General features: G+C 40.6%; 23 non-coding genes across 23 annotated transcripts; 16 read left to right on the top strand and 7 right to left on the bottom strand.

The window, feature by feature from the left end:
- The first annotated feature begins 1460 nt into the window (after window positions 1-1460).
- Window positions 1461-1533, top strand: TRNAA-AGC (transfer RNA alanine (anticodon AGC)). Its single transcript has one exon. It is a non-coding gene; the product is annotated as a tRNA-Ala (tRNA).
- Window positions 1534-1641: 108 nt separating this feature from the next.
- Window positions 1642-1727, top strand: TRNAY-GUA (transfer RNA tyrosine (anticodon GUA)). Its single transcript is given in 2 exon segments — window positions 1642-1678; window positions 1692-1727. It is a non-coding gene; the product is annotated as a tRNA-Tyr (tRNA).
- A 223-nt stretch (window positions 1728-1950) lies between these two features.
- On the bottom strand, window positions 1951-2024 carry TRNAN-GUU (transfer RNA asparagine (anticodon GUU)). Its single transcript has one exon. It is a non-coding gene; the product is annotated as a tRNA-Asn (tRNA).
- Window positions 2025-3765: 1741 nt separating this feature from the next.
- On the top strand, window positions 3766-3838 carry TRNAA-AGC (transfer RNA alanine (anticodon AGC)). The gene has a single exon. It is a non-coding gene; the product is annotated as a tRNA-Ala (tRNA).
- Window positions 3839-3946: 108 nt separating this feature from the next.
- TRNAY-GUA (transfer RNA tyrosine (anticodon GUA)) lies at window positions 3947-4032 on the top strand. Its single transcript is given in 2 exon segments — window positions 3947-3983; window positions 3997-4032. It is a non-coding gene; the product is annotated as a tRNA-Tyr (tRNA).
- Window positions 4033-4255: 223 nt separating this feature from the next.
- On the bottom strand, window positions 4256-4329 carry TRNAN-GUU (transfer RNA asparagine (anticodon GUU)). Its single transcript has one exon. It is a non-coding gene; the product is annotated as a tRNA-Asn (tRNA).
- Window positions 4330-6069: 1740 nt separating this feature from the next.
- Window positions 6070-6142, top strand: TRNAA-AGC (transfer RNA alanine (anticodon AGC)). Its single transcript has one exon. It is a non-coding gene; the product is annotated as a tRNA-Ala (tRNA).
- A 108-nt stretch (window positions 6143-6250) lies between these two features.
- Window positions 6251-6336, top strand: TRNAY-GUA (transfer RNA tyrosine (anticodon GUA)). Its single transcript is given in 2 exon segments — window positions 6251-6287; window positions 6301-6336. It is a non-coding gene; the product is annotated as a tRNA-Tyr (tRNA).
- Window positions 6337-6559: 223 nt separating this feature from the next.
- On the bottom strand, window positions 6560-6633 carry TRNAN-GUU (transfer RNA asparagine (anticodon GUU)). Its single transcript has one exon. It is a non-coding gene; the product is annotated as a tRNA-Asn (tRNA).
- Window positions 6634-8374: 1741 nt separating this feature from the next.
- On the top strand, window positions 8375-8447 carry TRNAA-AGC (transfer RNA alanine (anticodon AGC)). The gene has a single exon. It is a non-coding gene; the product is annotated as a tRNA-Ala (tRNA).
- Window positions 8448-8555: 108 nt separating this feature from the next.
- TRNAY-GUA (transfer RNA tyrosine (anticodon GUA)) lies at window positions 8556-8641 on the top strand. The gene is given in 2 exon segments: window positions 8556-8592; window positions 8606-8641. It is a non-coding gene; the product is annotated as a tRNA-Tyr (tRNA).
- A 223-nt stretch (window positions 8642-8864) lies between these two features.
- TRNAN-GUU (transfer RNA asparagine (anticodon GUU)) lies at window positions 8865-8938 on the bottom strand. Its single transcript has one exon. It is a non-coding gene; the product is annotated as a tRNA-Asn (tRNA).
- A 2115-nt stretch (window positions 8939-11053) lies between these two features.
- TRNAA-AGC (transfer RNA alanine (anticodon AGC)) lies at window positions 11054-11126 on the top strand. Its single transcript has one exon. It is a non-coding gene; the product is annotated as a tRNA-Ala (tRNA).
- Window positions 11127-11234: 108 nt separating this feature from the next.
- Window positions 11235-11320, top strand: TRNAY-GUA (transfer RNA tyrosine (anticodon GUA)). Its single transcript is given in 2 exon segments — window positions 11235-11271; window positions 11285-11320. It is a non-coding gene; the product is annotated as a tRNA-Tyr (tRNA).
- A 223-nt stretch (window positions 11321-11543) lies between these two features.
- Window positions 11544-11617, bottom strand: TRNAN-GUU (transfer RNA asparagine (anticodon GUU)). Its single transcript has one exon. It is a non-coding gene; the product is annotated as a tRNA-Asn (tRNA).
- A 1731-nt stretch (window positions 11618-13348) lies between these two features.
- On the top strand, window positions 13349-13421 carry TRNAA-AGC (transfer RNA alanine (anticodon AGC)). Its single transcript has one exon. It is a non-coding gene; the product is annotated as a tRNA-Ala (tRNA).
- Window positions 13422-13529: 108 nt separating this feature from the next.
- On the top strand, window positions 13530-13615 carry TRNAY-GUA (transfer RNA tyrosine (anticodon GUA)). The gene is given in 2 exon segments: window positions 13530-13566; window positions 13580-13615. It is a non-coding gene; the product is annotated as a tRNA-Tyr (tRNA).
- Window positions 13616-15644: 2029 nt separating this feature from the next.
- Window positions 15645-15717, top strand: TRNAA-AGC (transfer RNA alanine (anticodon AGC)). Its single transcript has one exon. It is a non-coding gene; the product is annotated as a tRNA-Ala (tRNA).
- A 108-nt stretch (window positions 15718-15825) lies between these two features.
- TRNAY-GUA (transfer RNA tyrosine (anticodon GUA)) lies at window positions 15826-15911 on the top strand. The gene is given in 2 exon segments: window positions 15826-15862; window positions 15876-15911. It is a non-coding gene; the product is annotated as a tRNA-Tyr (tRNA).
- A 223-nt stretch (window positions 15912-16134) lies between these two features.
- On the bottom strand, window positions 16135-16208 carry TRNAN-GUU (transfer RNA asparagine (anticodon GUU)). Its single transcript has one exon. It is a non-coding gene; the product is annotated as a tRNA-Asn (tRNA).
- Window positions 16209-17950: 1742 nt separating this feature from the next.
- On the top strand, window positions 17951-18023 carry TRNAA-AGC (transfer RNA alanine (anticodon AGC)). The gene has a single exon. It is a non-coding gene; the product is annotated as a tRNA-Ala (tRNA).
- Window positions 18024-18131: 108 nt separating this feature from the next.
- Window positions 18132-18217, top strand: TRNAY-GUA (transfer RNA tyrosine (anticodon GUA)). Its single transcript is given in 2 exon segments — window positions 18132-18168; window positions 18182-18217. It is a non-coding gene; the product is annotated as a tRNA-Tyr (tRNA).
- Window positions 18218-18440: 223 nt separating this feature from the next.
- TRNAN-GUU (transfer RNA asparagine (anticodon GUU)) lies at window positions 18441-18514 on the bottom strand. Its single transcript has one exon. It is a non-coding gene; the product is annotated as a tRNA-Asn (tRNA).
- Window positions 18515-19857: the final 1343 nt, after the last annotated feature.

Raw genomic sequence — 19857 nt, 5'->3', positions numbered from 1 at the left:
AGCGTGCTGGGCCCATAACCCAGAGGTCGATGGATCGAAGCCATCCTCTGCTAAATTGTGCTGCATTGCATCTTTTTCTACAAACTAGCTAAGTTTTTTTCACTTCCCCATTTTGGTTCTCTATATACAGAGAAATGGTTTGCTAGAAAATTGCTCGACTGTATTTGTAGACCATAATTCACATTGTGAAACCCAGCGGTCAATGGATTGAAACCAACCTCTGCTAAATAGTTGTGTTTTATAAACTTCATCATTGCATATCAACTGAACTTTTCTGTCAACAGCAAACGTGTCTCGGATCAAAAACACTAGTCAAAATCCTAAATCCCAGTACAACTCGTGCCAAAGGACCAGAAGGAGATTCGCGACCTCTCAGCATTTTCTATATTCAAACCAAACCATAAAAGATCAATCTTTTCGCTTGGGATTGTGCTGCATTACAACTTTTTTCTACAAACTAGGTAAGTTTTTTTTCATTCCCCCAGTTTGGTTCTCTATATACAGAGAAATGGTTTACTAGAAAATTGCTCGACTGTATTTGTAGGCCATAATTCACATTGTGAAACCCAGCGGTCGATGGATCGAAACCAACCTCTGCTAAATAGTTGTGTTTTATAAACTTCATCATTGCATATCAACTGAACTTTTCTGTCAACAGCAAACGTGTCTCGGATCAAAAACACTAGTCAAAATCCTAAATCCCAGTACAACTCGTGCCAAAGGACCAGAAGGAGATTCGCGACCTCTCAGCATTTTCTATATTCAAACCAAACCATAAAAGGTCAATCTTTTTGCTTGGGATTGTGCTGCATTACAACTTTTTTCTACAAACTAGGTAAGTTTTTTTTACTCCCCCAGTCTGGTTCTCTACATACATAGAAATGGTTTGCTAGAAAATTGCCCGACTGTATTTGTAGGCCATAATTCACATTGTGAAACCCAGCGGTCGATGGATCGAAACCAACCTCTGCTAAATAGTTGTGATTTATAAACTTCATCATTGCATATCAACTGAACTTTTCTGTCAACAGCAAACGTGTCTCGGATCAAAAACACTAGTCAAAATCCTAAATCCCAGTACAACTCGTGCCAAAGGACCAGAAGGAGATTCGCGACCTCTCAGCATTTTCTATAATCAAACCAAACCATAAAAGGTCAATCTTTTTGCTTGGGATTGTGCTGCATTACAACTTTTTTCTACAAACTAGGTAAGTTTTTTTTACTCCCCCAGTCTGGTTCTCTACATACGTAGAAATGGTTTGCTAGAAAATTGCTCGACTTTATTTGTAGGCCATAATTCACATTGTGAACTCCGTAGATGTTCTTCAAATATGGGAGAAAGGAATCTGTACTTAAAAAAAAAAAAAAAAAAAAAAAAAAAAGCACTCAATGGCACATTTGACTATAAGTAAACTGTGACATGGTGTGGCGTGAAACTGATAATGGCGTTCGTCGGGCATGGGGGATTAGCTCAAGTGGTAGAGCGCTCGCTTAGCATGCGAGAGGTAGCGGGATCGATGCCCGCATTCTCCAATACAATCTTTGGATTCCTTTTTCAGTTGGCCGAGTGAATTGTTTATGCCACCTGCTCGTGGCACACACGTCCAAACCTTGAAGACTTTCAACAATGGCTAAATCAAGCCTTCGATAGCTCAGCTGGTAGAGCGGAGGACTGTAGATCTAAATTAGCAATCCTTAGGTCGCTGGTTCAATTCCGGCTCGAAGGAAGTTTTGTGTATTCTATCAGATGTTTTCAACCTTCTGGCAAATACCAGACAGCTATGCTCTTTCTGGACATGTAGACAGAAACACAACCGGAAAGTTTTTTCTCCAGTTTGCCTTGTGAATTCAAAACTTAGGCAGCAACAGTGCTTTTACTTTATGGAGATGCTGAGCACCAATGTGAAAACGTCTTCAACTGTAGCATGCTACCCAAGCAAAAGGAACCAACGTCCCTGGGTGGACTCGAACCACCAACCTTTCGGTTAACAGCCGAACGCGCTAACCGATTGCGCCACAGAGACACAAACGCCTGCCGAACTTTCGTCTAACAGCCGGACGCACCCACCAGTTTTAACCGGAACCTTAAACAATGGTCAGACACCATTTCCTCTAATGATTTTCAACAATAATATGACACAAGAAAGCAAAAAAAAACAAAGAAACAATTGCAGAACCCCAGGAGTACTCTAGTCGCCAACAAATATGTAATGGCTGAAAATTTACATGTCATCGACCTGAACACAAACAGTCATTAGAATTTTACTCTGTACATCTGTTAACACAAGCAGAGTGGCGCAGCGGAAGCGTGCTGGGCCCATAACCCAGAGGTCGATGGATCGAAGCCATCCTCTGCTAAATTGTGCTGCATTGCATCTTTTTCTACAAACTAGCTAAGTTTTTTTCACTTCCCCATTTTGGTTCTCTATATACAGAGAAATGGTTTGCTAGAAAATTGCTCGACTGTATTTGTAGACCATAATTCACATTGTGAAACCCAGCGGTCAATGGATTGAAACCAACCTCTGCTAAATAGTTGTGTTTTATAAACTTCATCATTGCATATCAACTGAACTTTTCTGTCAACAGCAAACGTGTCTCGGATCAAAAACACTAGTCAAAATCCTAAATCCCAGTACAACTCGTGCCAAAGGACCAGAAGGAGATTCGCGACCTCTCAGCATTTTCTATATTCAAACCAAACCATAAAAGATCAATCTTTTCGCTTGGGATTGTGCTGCATTACAACTTTTTTCTACAAACTAGGTAAGTTTTTTTTCATTCCCCCAGTTTGGTTCTCTATATACAGAGAAATGGTTTACTAGAAAATTGCTCGACTGTATTTGTAGGCCATAATTCACATTGTGAAACCCAGCGGTCGATGGATCGAAACCAACCTCTGCTAAATAGTTGTGTTTTATAAACTTCATCATTGCATATCAACTGAACTTTTCTGTCAACAGCAAACGTGTCTCGGATCAAAAACACTAGTCAAAATCCTAAATCCCAGTACAACTCGTGCCAAAGGACCAGAAGGAGATTCGCGACCTCTCAGCATTTTCTATATTCAAACCAAACCATAAAAGGTCAATCTTTTTGCTTGGGATTGTGCTGCATTACAACTTTTTTCTACAAACTAGGTAAGTTTTTTTTACTCCCCCAGTCTGGTTCTCTACATACATAGAAATGGTTTGCTAGAAAATTGCCCGACTGTATTTGTAGGCCATAATTCACATTGTGAAACCCAGCGGTCGATGGATCGAAACCAACCTCTGCTAAATAGTTGTGATTTATAAACTTCATCATTGCATATCAACTGAACTTTTCTGTCAACAGCAAACGTGTCTCGGATCAAAAACACTAGTCAAAATCCTAAATCCCAGTACAACTCGTGCCAAAGGACCAGAAGGAGATTCGCGACCTCTCAGCATTTTCTATAATCAAACCAAACCATAAAAGGTCAATCTTTTTGCTTGGGATTGTGCTGCATTACAACTTTTTTCTACAAACTAGGTAAGTTTTTTTTACTCCCCCAGTCTGGTTCTCTACATACGTAGAAATGGTTTGCTAGAAAATTGCTCGACTTTATTTGTAGGCCATAATTCACATTGTGAACTCCGTAGATGTTCTTCAAATATGGGAGAAAGGAATCTGTACTTAAAAAAAAAAAAAAAAAAAAAAAAAAAAGCACTCAATGGCACATTTGACTATAAGTAAACTGTGACATGGTGTGGCGTGAAACTGATAATGGCGTTCGTCGGGCATGGGGGATTAGCTCAAGTGGTAGAGCGCTCGCTTAGCATGCGAGAGGTAGCGGGATCGATGCCCGCATTCTCCAATACAATCTTTGGATTCCTTTTTCAGTTGGCCGAGTGAATTGTTTATGCCACCTGCTCGTGGCACACACGTCCAAACCTTGAAGACTTTCAACAATGGCTAAATCAAGCCTTCGATAGCTCAGCTGGTAGAGCGGAGGACTGTAGATCTAAATTAGCAATCCTTAGGTCGCTGGTTCAATTCCGGCTCGAAGGAAGTTTTGTGTATTCTATCAGATGTTTTCAACCTTCTGGCAAATACCAGACAGCTATGCTCTTTCTGGACATGTAGACAGAAACACAACCGGAAAGTTTTTTCTCCAGTTTGCCTTGTGAATTCAAAACTTAGGCAGCAACAGTGCTTTTACTTTATGGAGATGCTGAGCACCAATGTGAAAACGTCTTCAACTGTAGCATGCTACCCAAGCAAAAGGAACCAACGTCCCTGGGTGGACTCGAACCACCAACCTTTCGGTTAACAGCCGAACGCGCTAACCGATTGCGCCACAGAGACACAAACGCCTGCCGAACTTTCGTCTAACAGCCGGACGCACCCACCAGTTTTAACCGGAACCTTAAACAATGGTCAGACACCATTTCCTCTAATGATTTTCAACAATAATATGACACAAGAAAGCAAAAAAAAACAAAGAAACAATTGCAGAACCCCAGGAGTACTCTAGTCGCCAACAAATATGTAATGGCTGAAAATTTACATGTCATCGACCTGAACACAAACAGTCATTAGAATTTTACTCTGTACATCTGTTAACACAAGCAGAGTGGCGCAGCGGAAGCGTGCTGGGCCCATAACCCAGAGGTCGATGGATCGAAGCCATCCTCTGCTAAATTGTGCTGCATTGCATCTTTTTCTACAAACTAGCTAAGTTTTTTTCACTTCCCCATTTTGGTTCTCTATATACAGAGAAATGGTTTGCTAGAAAATTGCTCGACTGTATTTGTAGACCATAATTCACATTGTGAAACCCAGCGGTCAATGGATTGAAACCAACCTCTGCTAAATAGTTGTGTTTTATAAACTTCATCATTGCATATCAACTGAACTTTTCTGTCAACAGCAAACGTGTCTCGGATCAAAAACACTAGTCAAAATCCTAAATCCCAGTACAACTCGTGCCAAAGGACCAGAAGGAGATTCGCGACCTCTCAGCATTTTCTATATTCAAACCAAACCATAAAAGATCAATCTTTTCGCTTGGGATTGTGCTGCATTACAACTTTTTTCTACAAACTAGGTAAGTTTTTTTTCATTCCCCCAGTTTGGTTCTCTATATACAGAGAAATGGTTTACTAGAAAATTGCTCGACTGTATTTGTAGGCCATAATTCACATTGTGAAACCCAGCGGTCGATGGATCGAAACCAACCTCTGCTAAATAGTTGTGTTTTATAAACTTCATCATTGCATATCAACTGAACTTTTCTGTCAACAGCAAACGTGTCTCGGATCAAAAACACTAGTCAAAATCCTAAATCCCAGTACAACTCGTGCCAAAGGACCAGAAGGAGATTCGCGACCTCTCAGCATTTTCTATATTCAAACCAAACCATAAAAGGTCAATCTTTTTGCTTGGGATTGTGCTGCATTACAACTTTTTTCTACAAACTAGGTAAGTTTTTTTTACTCCCCCAGTCTGGTTCTCTACATACATAGAAATGGTTTGCTAGAAAATTGCCCGACTGTATTTGTAGGCCATAATTCACATTGTGAAACCCAGCGGTCGATGGATCGAAACCAACCTCTGCTAAATAGTTGTGATTTATAAACTTCATCATTGCATATCAACTGAACTTTTCTGTCAACAGCAAACGTGTCTCGGATCAAAAACACTAGTCAAAATCCTAAATCCCAGTACAACTCGTGCCAAAGGACCAGAAGGAGATTCGCGACCTCTCAGCATTTTCTATAATCAAACCAAACCATAAAAGGTCAATCTTTTTGCTTGGGATTGTGCTGCATTACAACTTTTTTCTACAAACTAGGTAAGTTTTTTTTACTCCCCCAGTCTGGTTCTCTACATACGTAGAAATGGTTTGCTAGAAAATTGCTCGACTTTATTTGTAGGCCATAATTCACATTGTGAACTCCGTAGATGTTCTTCAAATATGGGAGAAAGGAATCTGTACTTAAAAAAAAAAAAAAAAAAAAAAAAAAAGCACTCAATGGCACATTTGACTATAAGTAAACTGTGACATGGTGTGGCGTGAAACTGATAATGGCGTTCGTCGGGCATGGGGGATTAGCTCAAGTGGTAGAGCGCTCGCTTAGCATGCGAGAGGTAGCGGGATCGATGCCCGCATTCTCCAATACAATCTTTGGATTCCTTTTTCAGTTGGCCGAGTGAATTGTTTATGCCACCTGCTCGTGGCACACACGTCCAAACCTTGAAGACTTTCAACAATGGCTAAATCAAGCCTTCGATAGCTCAGCTGGTAGAGCGGAGGACTGTAGATCTAAATTAGCAATCCTTAGGTCGCTGGTTCAATTCCGGCTCGAAGGAAGTTTTGTGTATTCTATCAGATGTTTTCAACCTTCTGGCAAATACCAGACAGCTATGCTCTTTCTGGACATGTAGACAGAAACACAACCGGAAAGTTTTTTCTCCAGTTTGCCTTGTGAATTCAAAACTTAGGCAGCAACAGTGCTTTTACTTTATGGAGATGCTGAGCACCAATGTGAAAACGTCTTCAACTGTAGCATGCTACCCAAGCAAAAGGAACCAACGTCCCTGGGTGGACTCGAACCACCAACCTTTCGGTTAACAGCCGAACGCGCTAACCGATTGCGCCACAGAGACACAAACGCCTGCCGAACTTTCGTCTAACAGCCGGACGCACCCACCAGTTTTAACCGGAACCTTAAACAATGGTCAGACACCATTTCCTCTAATGATTTTCAACAATAATATGACACAAGAAAGCAAAAAAAAACAAAGAAACAATTGCAGAACCCCAGGAGTACTCTAGTCGCCAACAAATATGTAATGGCTGAAAATTTACATGTCATCGACCTGAACACAAACAGTCATTAGAATTTTACTCTGTACATCTGTTAACACAAGCAGAGTGGCGCAGCGGAAGCGTGCTGGGCCCATAACCCAGAGGTCGATGGATCGAAGCCATCCTCTGCTAAATTGTGCTGCATTGCATCTTTTTCTACAAACTAGCTAAGTTTTTTTCACTTCCCCATTTTGGTTCTCTATATACAGAGAAATGGTTTGCTAGAAAATTGCTCGACTGTATTTGTAGACCATAATTCACATTGTGAAACCCAGCGGTCAATGGATTGAAACCAACCTCTGCTAAATAGTTGTGTTTTATAAACTTCATCATTGCATATCAACTGAACTTTTCTGTCAACAGCAAACGTGTCTCGGATCAAAAACACTAGTCAAAATCCTAAATCCCAGTACAACTCGTGCCAAAGGACCAGAAGGAGATTCGCGACCTCTCAGCATTTTCTATATTCAAACCAAACCATAAAAGATCAATCTTTTCGCTTGGGATTGTGCTGCATTACAACTTTTTTCTACAAACTAGGTAAGTTTTTTTTCATTCCCCCAGTTTGGTTCTCTATATACAGAGAAATGGTTTACTAGAAAATTGCTCGACTGTATTTGTAGGCCATAATTCACATTGTGAAACCCAGCGGTCGATGGATCGAAACCAACCTCTGCTAAATAGTTGTGTTTTATAAACTTCATCATTGCATATCAACTGAACTTTTCTGTCAACAGCAAACGTGTCTCGGATCAAAAACACTAGTCAAAATCCTAAATCCCAGTACAACTCGTGCCAAAGGACCAGAAGGAGATTCGCGACCTCTCAGCATTTTCTATATTCAAACCAAACCATAAAAGGTCAATCTTTTTGCTTGGGATTGTGCTGCATTACAACTTTTTTCTACAAACTAGGTAAGTTTTTTTTACTCCCCCAGTCTGGTTCTCTACATACATAGAAATGGTTTGCTAGAAAATTGCCCGACTGTATTTGTAGGCCATAATTCACATTGTGAAACCCAGCGGTCGATGGATCGAAACCAACCTCTGCTAAATAGTTGTGATTTATAAACTTCATCATTGCATATCAACTGAACTTTTCTGTCAACAGCAAACGTGTCTCGGATCAAAAACACTAGTCAAAATCCTAAATCCCAGTACAACTCGTGCCAAAGGACCAGAAGGAGATTCGCGACCTCTCAGCATTTTCTATAATCAAACCAAACCATAAAAGGTCAATCTTTTTGCTTGGGATTGTGCTGCATTACAACTTTTTTCTACAAACTAGGTAAGTTTTTTTTACTCCCCCAGTCTGGTTCTCTACATACGTAGAAATGGTTTGCTAGAAAATTGCTCGACTTTATTTGTAGGCCATAATTCACATTGTGAACTCCGTAGATGTTCTTCAAATATGGGAGAAAGGAATCTGTACTTAAAAAAAAAAAAAAAAAAAAAAAAAAAAGCACTCAATGGCACATTTGACTATAAGTAAACTGTGACATGGTGTGGCGTGAAACTGATAATGGCGTTCGTCGGGCATGGGGGATTAGCTCAAGTGGTAGAGCGCTCGCTTAGCATGCGAGAGGTAGCGGGATCGATGCCCGCATTCTCCAATACAATCTTTGGATTCCTTTTTCAGTTGGCCGAGTGAATTGTTTATGCCACCTGCTCGTGGCACACACGTCCAAACCTTGAAGACTTTCAACAATGGCTAAATCAAGCCTTCGATAGCTCAGCTGGTAGAGCGGAGGACTGTAGATCTAAATTAGCAATCCTTAGGTCGCTGGTTCAATTCCGGCTCGAAGGAAGTTTTGTGTATTCTATCAGATGTTTTCAACCTTCTGGCAAATACCAGACAGCTATGCTCTTTCTGGACATGTAGACAGAAACACAACCGGAAAGTTTTTTCTCCAGTTTGCCTTGTGAATTCAAAACTTAGGCAGCAACAGTGCTTTTACTTTATGGAGATGCTGAGCACCAATGTGAAAACGTCTTCAACTGTAGCATGCTACCCAAGCAAAAGGAACCAACGTCCCTGGGTGGACTCGAACCACCAACCTTTCGGTTAACAGCCGAACGCGCTAACCGATTGCGCCACAGAGACACAAACGCCTGCCGAACTTTCGTCTAACAGCCGGACGCACCCACCAGTTTTAACCGGAACCTTAAACAATGGTCAGACACCATTTCCTCTAATGATTTTCAACAATAATATGACACAAGAAAGCAAAAAAAAACAAAGAAACAATTGCAGAACCCCAGGAGTACTCTAGTCGCCAACAAATATGTAATGGCTGAAAATTTACATGTCATCGACCTGAACACAAACAGTCATTAGAATTTTACTCTGTACATCTGTTAACACAAGCAGAGTGGCGCAGCGGAAGCGTGCTGGGCCCATAACCCAGAGGTCGATGGATCGAAGCCATCCTCTGCTAAATTGTGCTGCATTGCATCTTTTTCTACAAACTAGCTAAGTTTTTTTCACTTCCCCATTTTGGTTCTCTATATACAGAGAAATGGTTTGCTAGAAAATTGCTCGACTGTATTTGTAGACCATAATTCACATTGTGAAACCCAGCGGTCAATGGATTGAAACCAACCTCTGCTAAATAGTTGTGTTTTATAAACTTCATCATTGCATATCAACTGAACTTTTCTGTCAACAGCAAACGTGTCTCGGATCAAAAACACTAGTCAAAATCCTAAATCCCAGTACAACTCGTGCCAAAGGACCAGAAGGAGATTCGCGACCTCTCAGCATTTTCTATATTCAAACCAAACCATAAAAGATCAATCTTTTCGCTTGGGATTGTGCTGCATTACAACTTTTTTCTACAAACTAGGTAAGTTTTTTTTCATTCCCCCAGTTTGGTTCTCTATATACAGAGAAATGGTTTACTAGAAAATTGCTCGACTGTATTTGTAGGCCATAATTCACATTGTGAAACCCAGCGGTCGATGGATTGAAACCAACCTCTGCTAAATAGTTGTGTTTTATAAACTTCATCATTGCATATCAACTGAACTTTTCTGTCAACAGCAAACGTGTCTCGGATCAAAAACACTAGTCAAAATCCTAAATCCCAGTACAACTCGTGCCAAAGGACCAGAAGGAGATTCGCGACCTCTCAGCATTTTCTATATTCAAACCAAACCATAAAAGATCAATCTTTTCGCTTGGGATTGTGCTGCATTACAACTTTTTTCTACAAACTAGGTAAGTTTTTTTTCATTCCCCCAGTTTGGTTCTCTATATACAGAGAAATGGTTTACTAGAAAATTGCTCGACTGTATTTGTAGGCCATAATTCACATTGTGAAACCCAGCGGTCGATGGATCGAAACCAACCTCTGCTAAATAGTTGTGTTTTATAAACTTCATCATTGCATATCAACTGAACTTTTCTGTCAACAGCAAACGTGTCTCGGATCAAAAACACTAGTCAAAATCCTAAATCCCAGTACAACTCGTGCCAAAGGACCAGAAGGAGATTCGCGACCTCTCAGCATTTTCTATATTCAAACCAAACCATAAAAGGTCAATCTTTTTGCTTGGGATTGTGCTGCATTACAACTTTTTTCTACAAACTAGGTAAGTTTTTTTTACTCCCCCAGTCTGGTTCTCTACATACATAGAAATGGTTTGCTAGAAAATTGCCCGACTGTATTTGTAGGCCATAATTCACATTGTGAAACCCAGCGGTCGATGGATCGAAACCAACCTCTGCTAAATAGTTGTGATTTATAAACTTCATCATTGCATATCAACTGAACTTTTCTGTCAACAGCAAACGTGTCTCGGATCAAAAACACTAGTCAAAATCCTAAATCCCAGTACAACTCGTGCCAAAGGACCAGAAGGAGATTCGCGACCTCTCAGCATTTTCTATAATCAAACCAAACCATAAAAGGTCAATCTTTTTGCTTGGGATTGTGCTGCATTACAACTTTTTTCTACAAACTAGGTAAGTTTTTTTTACTCCCCCAGTCTGGTTCTCTACATACGTAGAAATGGTTTGCTAGAAAATTGCTCGACTTTATTTGTAGGCCATAATTCACATTGTGAACTCCGTAGATGTTCTTCAAATATGGGAGAAAGGAATCTGTACTTAAAAAAAAAAAAAAAAAAAAAAAAAAAAGCACTCAATGGCACATTTGACTATAAGTAAACTGTGACATGGTGTGGCGTGAAACTGATAATGGCGTTCGTCGGGCATGGGGGATTAGCTCAAGTGGTAGAGCGCTCGCTTAGCATGCGAGAGGTAGCGGGATCGATGCCCGCATTCTCCAATACAATCTTTGGATTCCTTTTTCAGTTGGCCGAGTGAATTGTTTATGCCACCTGCTCGTGGCACACACGTCCAAACCTTGAAGACTTTCAACAATGGCTAAATCAAGCCTTCGATAGCTCAGCTGGTAGAGCGGAGGACTGTAGATCTAAATTAGCAATCCTTAGGTCGCTGGTTCAATTCCGGCTCGAAGGAAGTTTTGTGTATTCTATCAGATGTTTTCAACCTTCTGGCAAATACCAGACAGCTATGCTCTTTCTGGACATGTAGACAGAAACACAACCGGAAAGTTTTTTCTCCAGTTTGCCTTGTGAATTCAAAACTTAGGCAGCAACAGTGCTTTTACTTTATGGAGATGCTGAGCACCAATGTGAAAACGTCTTCAACTGTAGCATGCTACCCAAGCAAAAGGAACCAACGTCCCTGGGTGGACTCGAACCACCAACCTTTCGGTTAACAGCCGAACGCGCTAACCGATTGCGCCACAGAGACACAAACGCCTGCCGAACTTTCGTCTAACAGCCGGACGCACCCACCAGTTTTAACCGGAACCTTAAACAATGGTCAGACACCATTTCCTCTAATGATTTTCAACAATAATATGACACAAGAAAGCAAAAAAAAACAAAGAAACAATTGCAGAACCCCAGGAGTACTCTAGTCGCCAACAAATATGTAATGGCTGAAAATTTACATGTCATCGACCTGAACACAAACAGTCATTAGAATTTTACTCTGTACATCTGTTAACACAAGCAGAGTGGCGCAGCGGAAGCGTGCTGGGCCCATAACCCAGAGGTCGATGGATCGAAGCCATCCTCTGCTAAATTGTGCTGCATTGCATCTTTTTCTACAAACTAGCTAAGTTTTTTTCACTTCCCCATTTTGGTTCTCTATATACAGAGAAATGGTTTGCTAGAAAATTGCTCGACTGTATTTGTAGACCATAATTCACATTGTGAAACCCAGCGGTCAATGGATTGAAACCAACCTCTGCTAAATAGTTGTGTTTTATAAACTTCATCATTGCATATCAACTGAACTTTTCTGTCAACAGCAAACGTGTCTCGGATCAAAAACACTAGTCAAAATCCTAAATCCCAGTACAACTCGTGCCAAAGGACCAGAAGGAGATTCGCGACCTCTCAGCATTTTCTATATTCAAACCAAACCATAAAAGATCAATCTTTTCGCTTGGGATTGTGCTGCATTACAACTTTTTTCTACAAACTAGGTAAGTTTTTTTTCATTCCCCCAGTTTGGTTCTCTATATACAGAGAAATGGTTTACTAGAAAATTGCTCGACTGTATTTGTAGGCCATAATTCACATTGTGAAACCCAGCGGTCGATGGATCGAAACCAACCTCTGCTAAATAGTTGTGTTTTATAAACTTCATCATTGCATATCAACTGAACTTTTCTGTCAACAGCAAACGTGTCTCGGATCAAAAACACTAGTCAAAATCCTAAATCCCAGTACAACTCGTGCCAAAGGACCAGAAGGAGATTCGCGACCTCTCAGCATTTTCTATATTCAAACCAAACCATAAAAGGTCAATCTTTTTGCTTGGGATTGTGCTGCATTACAACTTTTTTCTACAAACTAGGTAAGTTTTTTTTACTCCCCCAGTCTGGTTCTCTACATACATAGAAATGGTTTGCTAGAAAATTGCCCGACTGTATTTGTAGGCCATAATTCACATTGTGAAACCCAGCGGTCGATGGATCGAAACCAACCTCTGCTAAATAGTTGTGATTTATAAACTTCATCATTGCATATCAACTGAACTTTTCTGTCAACAGCAAACGTGTCTCGGATCAAAAACACTAGTCAAAATCCTAAATCCCAGTACAACTCGTGCCAAAGGACCAGAAGGAGATTCGCGACCTCTCAGCATTTTCTATATTCAAACCAAACCATAAAAGGTCAATCTTTTTGCTTGGGATTGTGCTGCATTACAACTTTTTTCTACAAACTAGGTAAGTTTTTTTTACTCCCCCAGTCTGGTTCTCTACATACATAGAAATGGTTTGCTAGAAAATTGCCCGACTGTATTTGTAGGCCATAATTCACATTGTGAACTACGTAGATGTTCTTCAAATATGGGAGAAAGGAATCTGTACTTAAAAAAAAAAAAAAAAAAGCACTCAATGGCACATTTGACTATAAGTAAACTGTGACATGGTGTGGCGTGAAACTGATAATGGCGTTCGTCGGGCATGGGGGATTAGCTCAAGTGGTAGAGCGCTCGCTTAGCATGCGAGAGGTAGCGGGATCGATGCCCGCATTCTCCAATACAATCTTTGGATTCCTTTTTCAGTTGGCCGAGTGAATTGTTTATGCCACCTGCTCGTGGCACACACGTCCAAACCTTGAAGACTTTCAACAATGGCTAAATCAAGCCTTCGATAGCTCAGCTGGTAGAGCGGAGGACTGTAGATCTAAATTAGCAATCCTTAGGTCGCTGGTTCAATTCCGGCTCGAAGGAAGTTTTGTGTATTCTATCAGATGTTTTCAACCTTCTGGCAAATACCAGACAGCTATGCTCTTTCTGGACATGTAGACAGAAACACAACCGGAAAGTTTTTTCTCCAGTTTGCCTTGTGAATTCAAAACTTAGGCAGCAACAGTGCTTTTACTTTATGGAGATGCTGAGCACCAATGTGAAAACGTCTTCAACTGTAGCATGCTACCCAAGCAAAAGGAACCAACGTCCCTGGGTGGACTCGAACCACCAACCTTTCGGTTAACAGCCAAACGCGCTAACCGATTGCGCCACAGAGACACAAACGCCTGCCGAACTTTCGTCTAACAGCCGGACGCACCCACCAGTTTTAACCGGAACCTTAAACAATGGTCAGACACCATTTCCTCTAATGATTTTCAACAATAATATGACACAAGAAAGCAAAAAAAAACAAAGAAACAATTGCAGAACCCCAGGAGTACTCTAGTCGCCAACAAATATGTAATGGCTGAAAATTTACATGTCATCGACCTGAACACAAACAGTCATTAGAATTTTACTCTGTACATCTGTTAACACAAGCAGAGTGGCGCAGCGGAAGCGTGCTGGGCCCATAACCCAGAGGTGGATGGATCGAAGCCATCCTCTGCTAAATTGTGCTGCATTGCATCTTTTTCTACAAACTAGCTAAGTTTTTTTCACTTCCCCATTTTGGTTCTCTATATACAGAGAAATGGTTTGCTAGAAAATTGCTCGACTGTATTTGTAGACCATAATTCACATTGTGAAACCCAGCGGTCAATGGATTGAAACCAACCTCTGCTAAATAGTTGTGTTTTATAAACTTCATCATTGCATATCAACTGAACTTTTCTGTCAACAGCAAACGTGTCTCGGATCAAAAACACTAGTCAAAATCCTAAATCCCAGTACAACTCGTGCCAAAGGACCAGAAGGAGATTCGCGACCTCTCAGCATTTTCTATATTCAAACCAAACCATAAAAGATCAATCTTTTCGCTTGGGATTGTGCTGCATTACAACTTTTTTCTACAAACTAGGTAAGTTTTTTTTCATTCCCCCAGTTTGGTTCTCTATATACAGAGAAATGGTTTACTAGAAAATTGCTCGACTGTATTTGTAGGCCATAATTCACATTGTGAAACCCAGCGGTCGATGGATCGAAACCAACCTCTGCTAAATAGTTGTGTTTTATAAACTTCATCATTGCATATCAACTGAACTTTTCTGTCAACAGCAAACGTGTCTCGGATCAAAAACACTAGTCAAAATCCTAAATCCCAGTACAACTCGTGCCAAAGGACCAGAAGGAGATTCGCGACCTCTCAGCATTTTCTATATTCAAACCAAACCATAAAAGGTCAATCTTTTTGCTTGGGATTGTGCTGCATTACAACTTTTTTCTACAAACTAGGTAAGTTTTTTTTACTCCCCCAGTCTGGTTCTCTACATACATAGAAATGGTTTGCTAGAAAATTGCCCGACTGTATTTGTAGGCCATAATTCACATTGTGAAACCCAGCGGTCGATGGATCGAAACCAACCTCTGCTAAATAGTTGTGATTTATAAACTTCATCATTGCATATCAACTGAACTTTTCTGTCAACAGCAAACGTGTCTCGGATCAAAAACACTAGTCAAAATCCTAAATCCCAGTACAACTCGTGCCAAAGGACCAGAAGGAGATTCGCGACCTCTCAGCATTTTCTATATTCAAACCAAACCATAAAAGGTCAATCTTTTTGCTTGGGATTGTGCTGCATTACAACTTTTTTCTACAAACTAGGTAAGTTTTTTTTACTCCCCCAGTCTGGTTCTCTACATACATAGAAATGGTTTGCTAGAAAATTGCCCGACTGTATTTGTAGGCCATAATTCACATTGTGAACTACGTAGATGTTCTTCAAATATGGGAGAAAGGAATCTGTACTTAAAAAAAAAAAAAAAAAAAGCACTCAATGGCACATTTGACTATAAGTAAACTGTGACATGGTGTGGCGTGAAACTGATAATGGCGTTCGTCGGGCATGGGGGATTAGCTCAAGTGGTAGAGCGCTCGCTTAGCATGCGAGAGGTAGCGGGATCGATGCCCGCATTCTCCAATACAATCTTTGGATTCCTTTTTCAGTTGGCCGAGTGAATTGTTTATGCCACCTGCTCGTGGCACACACGTCCAAACCTTGAAGACTTTCAACAATGGCTAAATCAAGCCTTCGATAGCTCAGCTGGTAGAGCGGAGGACTGTAGATCTAAATTAGCAATCCTTAGGTCGCTGGTTCAATTCCGGCTCGAAGGAAGTTTTGTGTATTCTATCAGATGTTTTCAACCTTCTGGCAAATACCAGACAGCTATGCTCTTTCTGGACATGTAGACAGAAACACAACCGGAAAGTTTTTTCTCCAGTTTGCCTTGTGAATTCAAAACTTAGGCAGCAACAGTGCTTTTACTTTATGGAGATGCTGAGCACCAATGTGAAAACGTCTTCAACTGTAGCATGCTACCCAAGCAAAAGGAACCAACGTCCCTGGGTGGACTCGAACCACCAACCTTTCGGTTAACAGCCGAACGCGCTAACCGATTGCGCCACAGAGACACAAACGCCTGCCGAACTTTCGTCTAACAGCCGGACGCACCCACCAGTTTTAACCGGAACCTTAAACAATGGTCAGACACCATTTCCTCTAATGATTTTCAACAATAATATGACACAAGAAAGCAAAAAAAAACAAAGAAACAATTGCAGAACCCCAGGAGTACTCTAGTCGCCAACAAATATGTAATGGCTGAAAATTTACATGTCATCGACCTGAACACAAACAGTCATTAGAATTTTACTCTGTACATCTGTTAACACAAGCAGAGTGGCGCAGCGGAAGCGTGCTGGGCCCATAACCCAGAGGTCGATGGATCGAAACCATCCTCTGCTAAATTGTGCTGCATTACAACTTTTTTCTACAAACTAGGTAAGTTTTTTTTCATTCCCCCAGTTTGGTTCTCTATATACAGAGAAATGGTTTACTAGAAAATTGCACGACTGTATTTGTAGGCCATAATTCACATTGTGAAACCCAGCGGTCAATGGATTGAAACCAACCTCTTCTAAATAGTTGTGTTTTATAAACTTCATCATTGCATATCAACTGAACTTTTCTGTCAACAGCAAACGTGTCTCGGATCAAAAACACTAGTCAAAATCCTAAATCCCAGTACAACTCGTGCCAAAGGACCAGAAGGAGATTCGCGACCTCTCAGCATTTTCTATATTCAAACCAAACCATAAAAGATCAATCTTTTCGCTTGGGATTGTGCTGCATTACAACTTTTTTCTACAAACTAGGTAAGTTTTTTTTCATTCCCCCAGTTTGGTTCTCTATATACAGAGAAATGGTTTACTAGAAAATTGCTCGACTGTATTTGTAGGCCATAATTCACATTGTGAAACCCAGCGGTCGATGGATCGAAACCAACCTCTGCTAAATAGTTGTGTTTTATAAACTTCATCATTGCATATCAACTGAACTTTTCTGTCAACAGCAAACGTGTCTCGGATCAAAAACACTAGTCAAAATCCTAAATCCCAGTACAACTCGTGCCAAAGGACCAGAAGGAGATTCGCGACCTCTCAGCATTTTCTATATTCAAACCAAACCATAAAAGGTCAATCTTTTTGCTTGGGATTGTGCTGCATTACAACTTTTTTCTACAAACTAGGTAAGTTTTTTTTACTCCCCCAGTCTGGTTCTCTACATACATAGAAATGGTTTGCTAGAAAATTGCCCGACTGTATTTGTAGGCCATAATTCACATTGTGAAACCCAGCGGTCGATGGATCGAAACCAACCTCTGCTAAATAGTTGTGATTTATAAACTTCATCATTGCATATCAACTGAACTTTTCTGTCAACAGCAAACGTGTCTCGGATCAAAAACACTAGTCAAAATCCTAAATCCCAGTACAACTCGTGCCAAAGGACCAGAAGGAGATTCGCGACCTCTCAGCATTTTCTATATTCAAACCAAACCATAAAAGGTCAATCTTTTTGCTTGGGATTGTGCTGCATTACAACTTTTTTCTACAAACTAGGTAAGTTTTTTTTACTCCCCCAGTCTGGTTCTCTACATACATAGAAATGGTTTGCTAGAAAATTGCCCGACTGTATTTGTAGGCCATAATTCACATTGTGAACTCCGTAGATGTTCTTCAAATATGGGAGAAAGGAATCTGTACTTAAAAAAAAAAAAAAAAAAAAAAAAAAAGCACTCAATGGCACATTTGACTATAAGTAAACTGTGACATGGTGTGGCGTGAAACTGATAATGGCGTTCGTCGGGCATGGGGGATTAGCTCAAGTGGTAGAGCGCTCGCTTAGCATGCGAGAGGTAGCGGGATCGATGCCCGCATTCTCCAATACAATCTTTGGATTCCTTTTTCAGTTGGCCGAGTGAATTGTTTATGCCACCTGCTCGTGGCACACACGTCCAAACCTTGAAGACTTTCAACAATGGCTAAATCAAGCCTTCGATAGCTCAGCTGGTAGAGCGGAGGACTGTAGATCTAAATTAGCAATCCTTAGGTCGCTGGTTCAATTCCGGCTCGAAGGAAGTTTTGTGTATTCTATCAGATGTTTTCAACCTTCTGGCAAATACCAGACAGCTATGCTCTTTCTGGACATGTAGACAGAAACACAACCGGAAAGTTTTTTCTCCAGTTTGCCTTGTGAATTCAAAACTTAGGCAGCAACAGTGCTTTTACTTTATGGAGATGCTGAGCACCAATGTGAAAACGTCTTCAACTGTAGCATGCTACCCAAGCAAAAGGAACCAACGTCCCTGGGTGGACTCGAACCACCAACCTTTCGGTTAACAGCCGAACGCGCTAACCGATTGCGCCACAGAGACACAAACGCCTGCCGAACTTTCGTCTAACAGCCGGACGCACCCACCAGTTTTAACCGGAACCTTAAACAATGGTCAGACACCATTTCCTCTAATGATTTTCAACAATAATATGACACAAGAAAGCAAAAAAAAACAAAGAAACAATTGCAGAACCCCAGGAGTACTCTAGTCGCCAACAAATATGTAATGGCTGAAAATTTACATGTCATCGACCTGAACACAAACAGTCATTAGAATTTTACTCTGTACATCTGTTAACACAAGCAGAGTGGCGCAGCGGAAGCGTGCTGGGCCCATAACCCAGAGGTCGATGGATCGAAGCCATCCTCTGCTAAATTGTGCTGCATTGCATCTTTTTCTACAAACTAGCTAAGTTTTTTTCACTTCCCCATTTTGGTTCTCTATATACAGAGAAATGGTTTGCTAGAAAATTGCTCGACTGTATTTGTAGACCATAATTCACATTGTGAAACCCAGCGGTCAATGGATTGAAACCAACCTCTGCTAAATAGTTGTGTTTTATAAACTTCATCATTGCATATCAACTGAACTTTTCTGTCAACAGCAAACGTGTCTCGGATCAAAAACACTAGTCAAAATCCTAAATCCCAGTACAACTCGTGCCAAAGGACCAGAAGGAGATTCGCGACCTCTCAGCATTTTCTATATTCAAACCAAACCATAAAAGATCAATCTTTTCGCTTGGGATTGTGCTGCATTACAACTTTTTTCTACAAACTAGGTAAGTTTTTTTTCATTCCCCCAGTTTGGTTCTCTATATACAGAGAAATGGTTTACTAGAAAATTGCTCGACTGTATTTGTAGGCCATAATTCACATTGTGAAACCCAGCGGTCGATGGATCGAAACCAACCTCTGCTAAATAGTTGTGTTTTATAAACTTCATCATTGCATATCAACTGAACTTTTCTGTCAACAGCAAACGTGTCTCGGATCAAAAACACTAGTCAAAATCCTAAATCCCAGTACAACTCGTGCCAAAGGACCAGAAGGAGATTCGCGACCTCTCAGCATTTTCTATATTCAAACCAAACCATAAAAGGTCAATCTTTTTGCTTGGGATTGTGCTGCATTACAACTTTTTTCTACAAACTAGGTAAGTTTTTTTTACTCCCCCAGTCTGGTTCTCTACATACATAGAAATGGTTTGCTAGAAAATTGCCCGACTGTATTTGTAGGCCATAATTCACATTGTGAAACCCAGCGGTCGATGGATCGAAACCAACCTCTGCTAAATAGTTGTGATTTATAAACTTCATCATTGCATATCAACTGAACTTTTCTGTCAACAGCAAACGTGTCTCGGATCAAAAACACTAGTCA

The sequence above is a fragment of the Dendrobates tinctorius genome, unplaced genomic scaffold (assembly GCF_039654945.1).
Source record: "Dendrobates tinctorius isolate UK_male_01 unplaced genomic scaffold, ASM3965494v1 ptg000251l, whole genome shotgun sequence".
Taxonomy (NCBI): domain Eukaryota; kingdom Metazoa; phylum Chordata; class Amphibia; order Anura; family Dendrobatidae; genus Dendrobates; species Dendrobates tinctorius.
The sequence above is the reverse complement of the archived record's forward strand: the minus strand, read 5'-3'. Positions and strand labels throughout refer to the sequence as shown.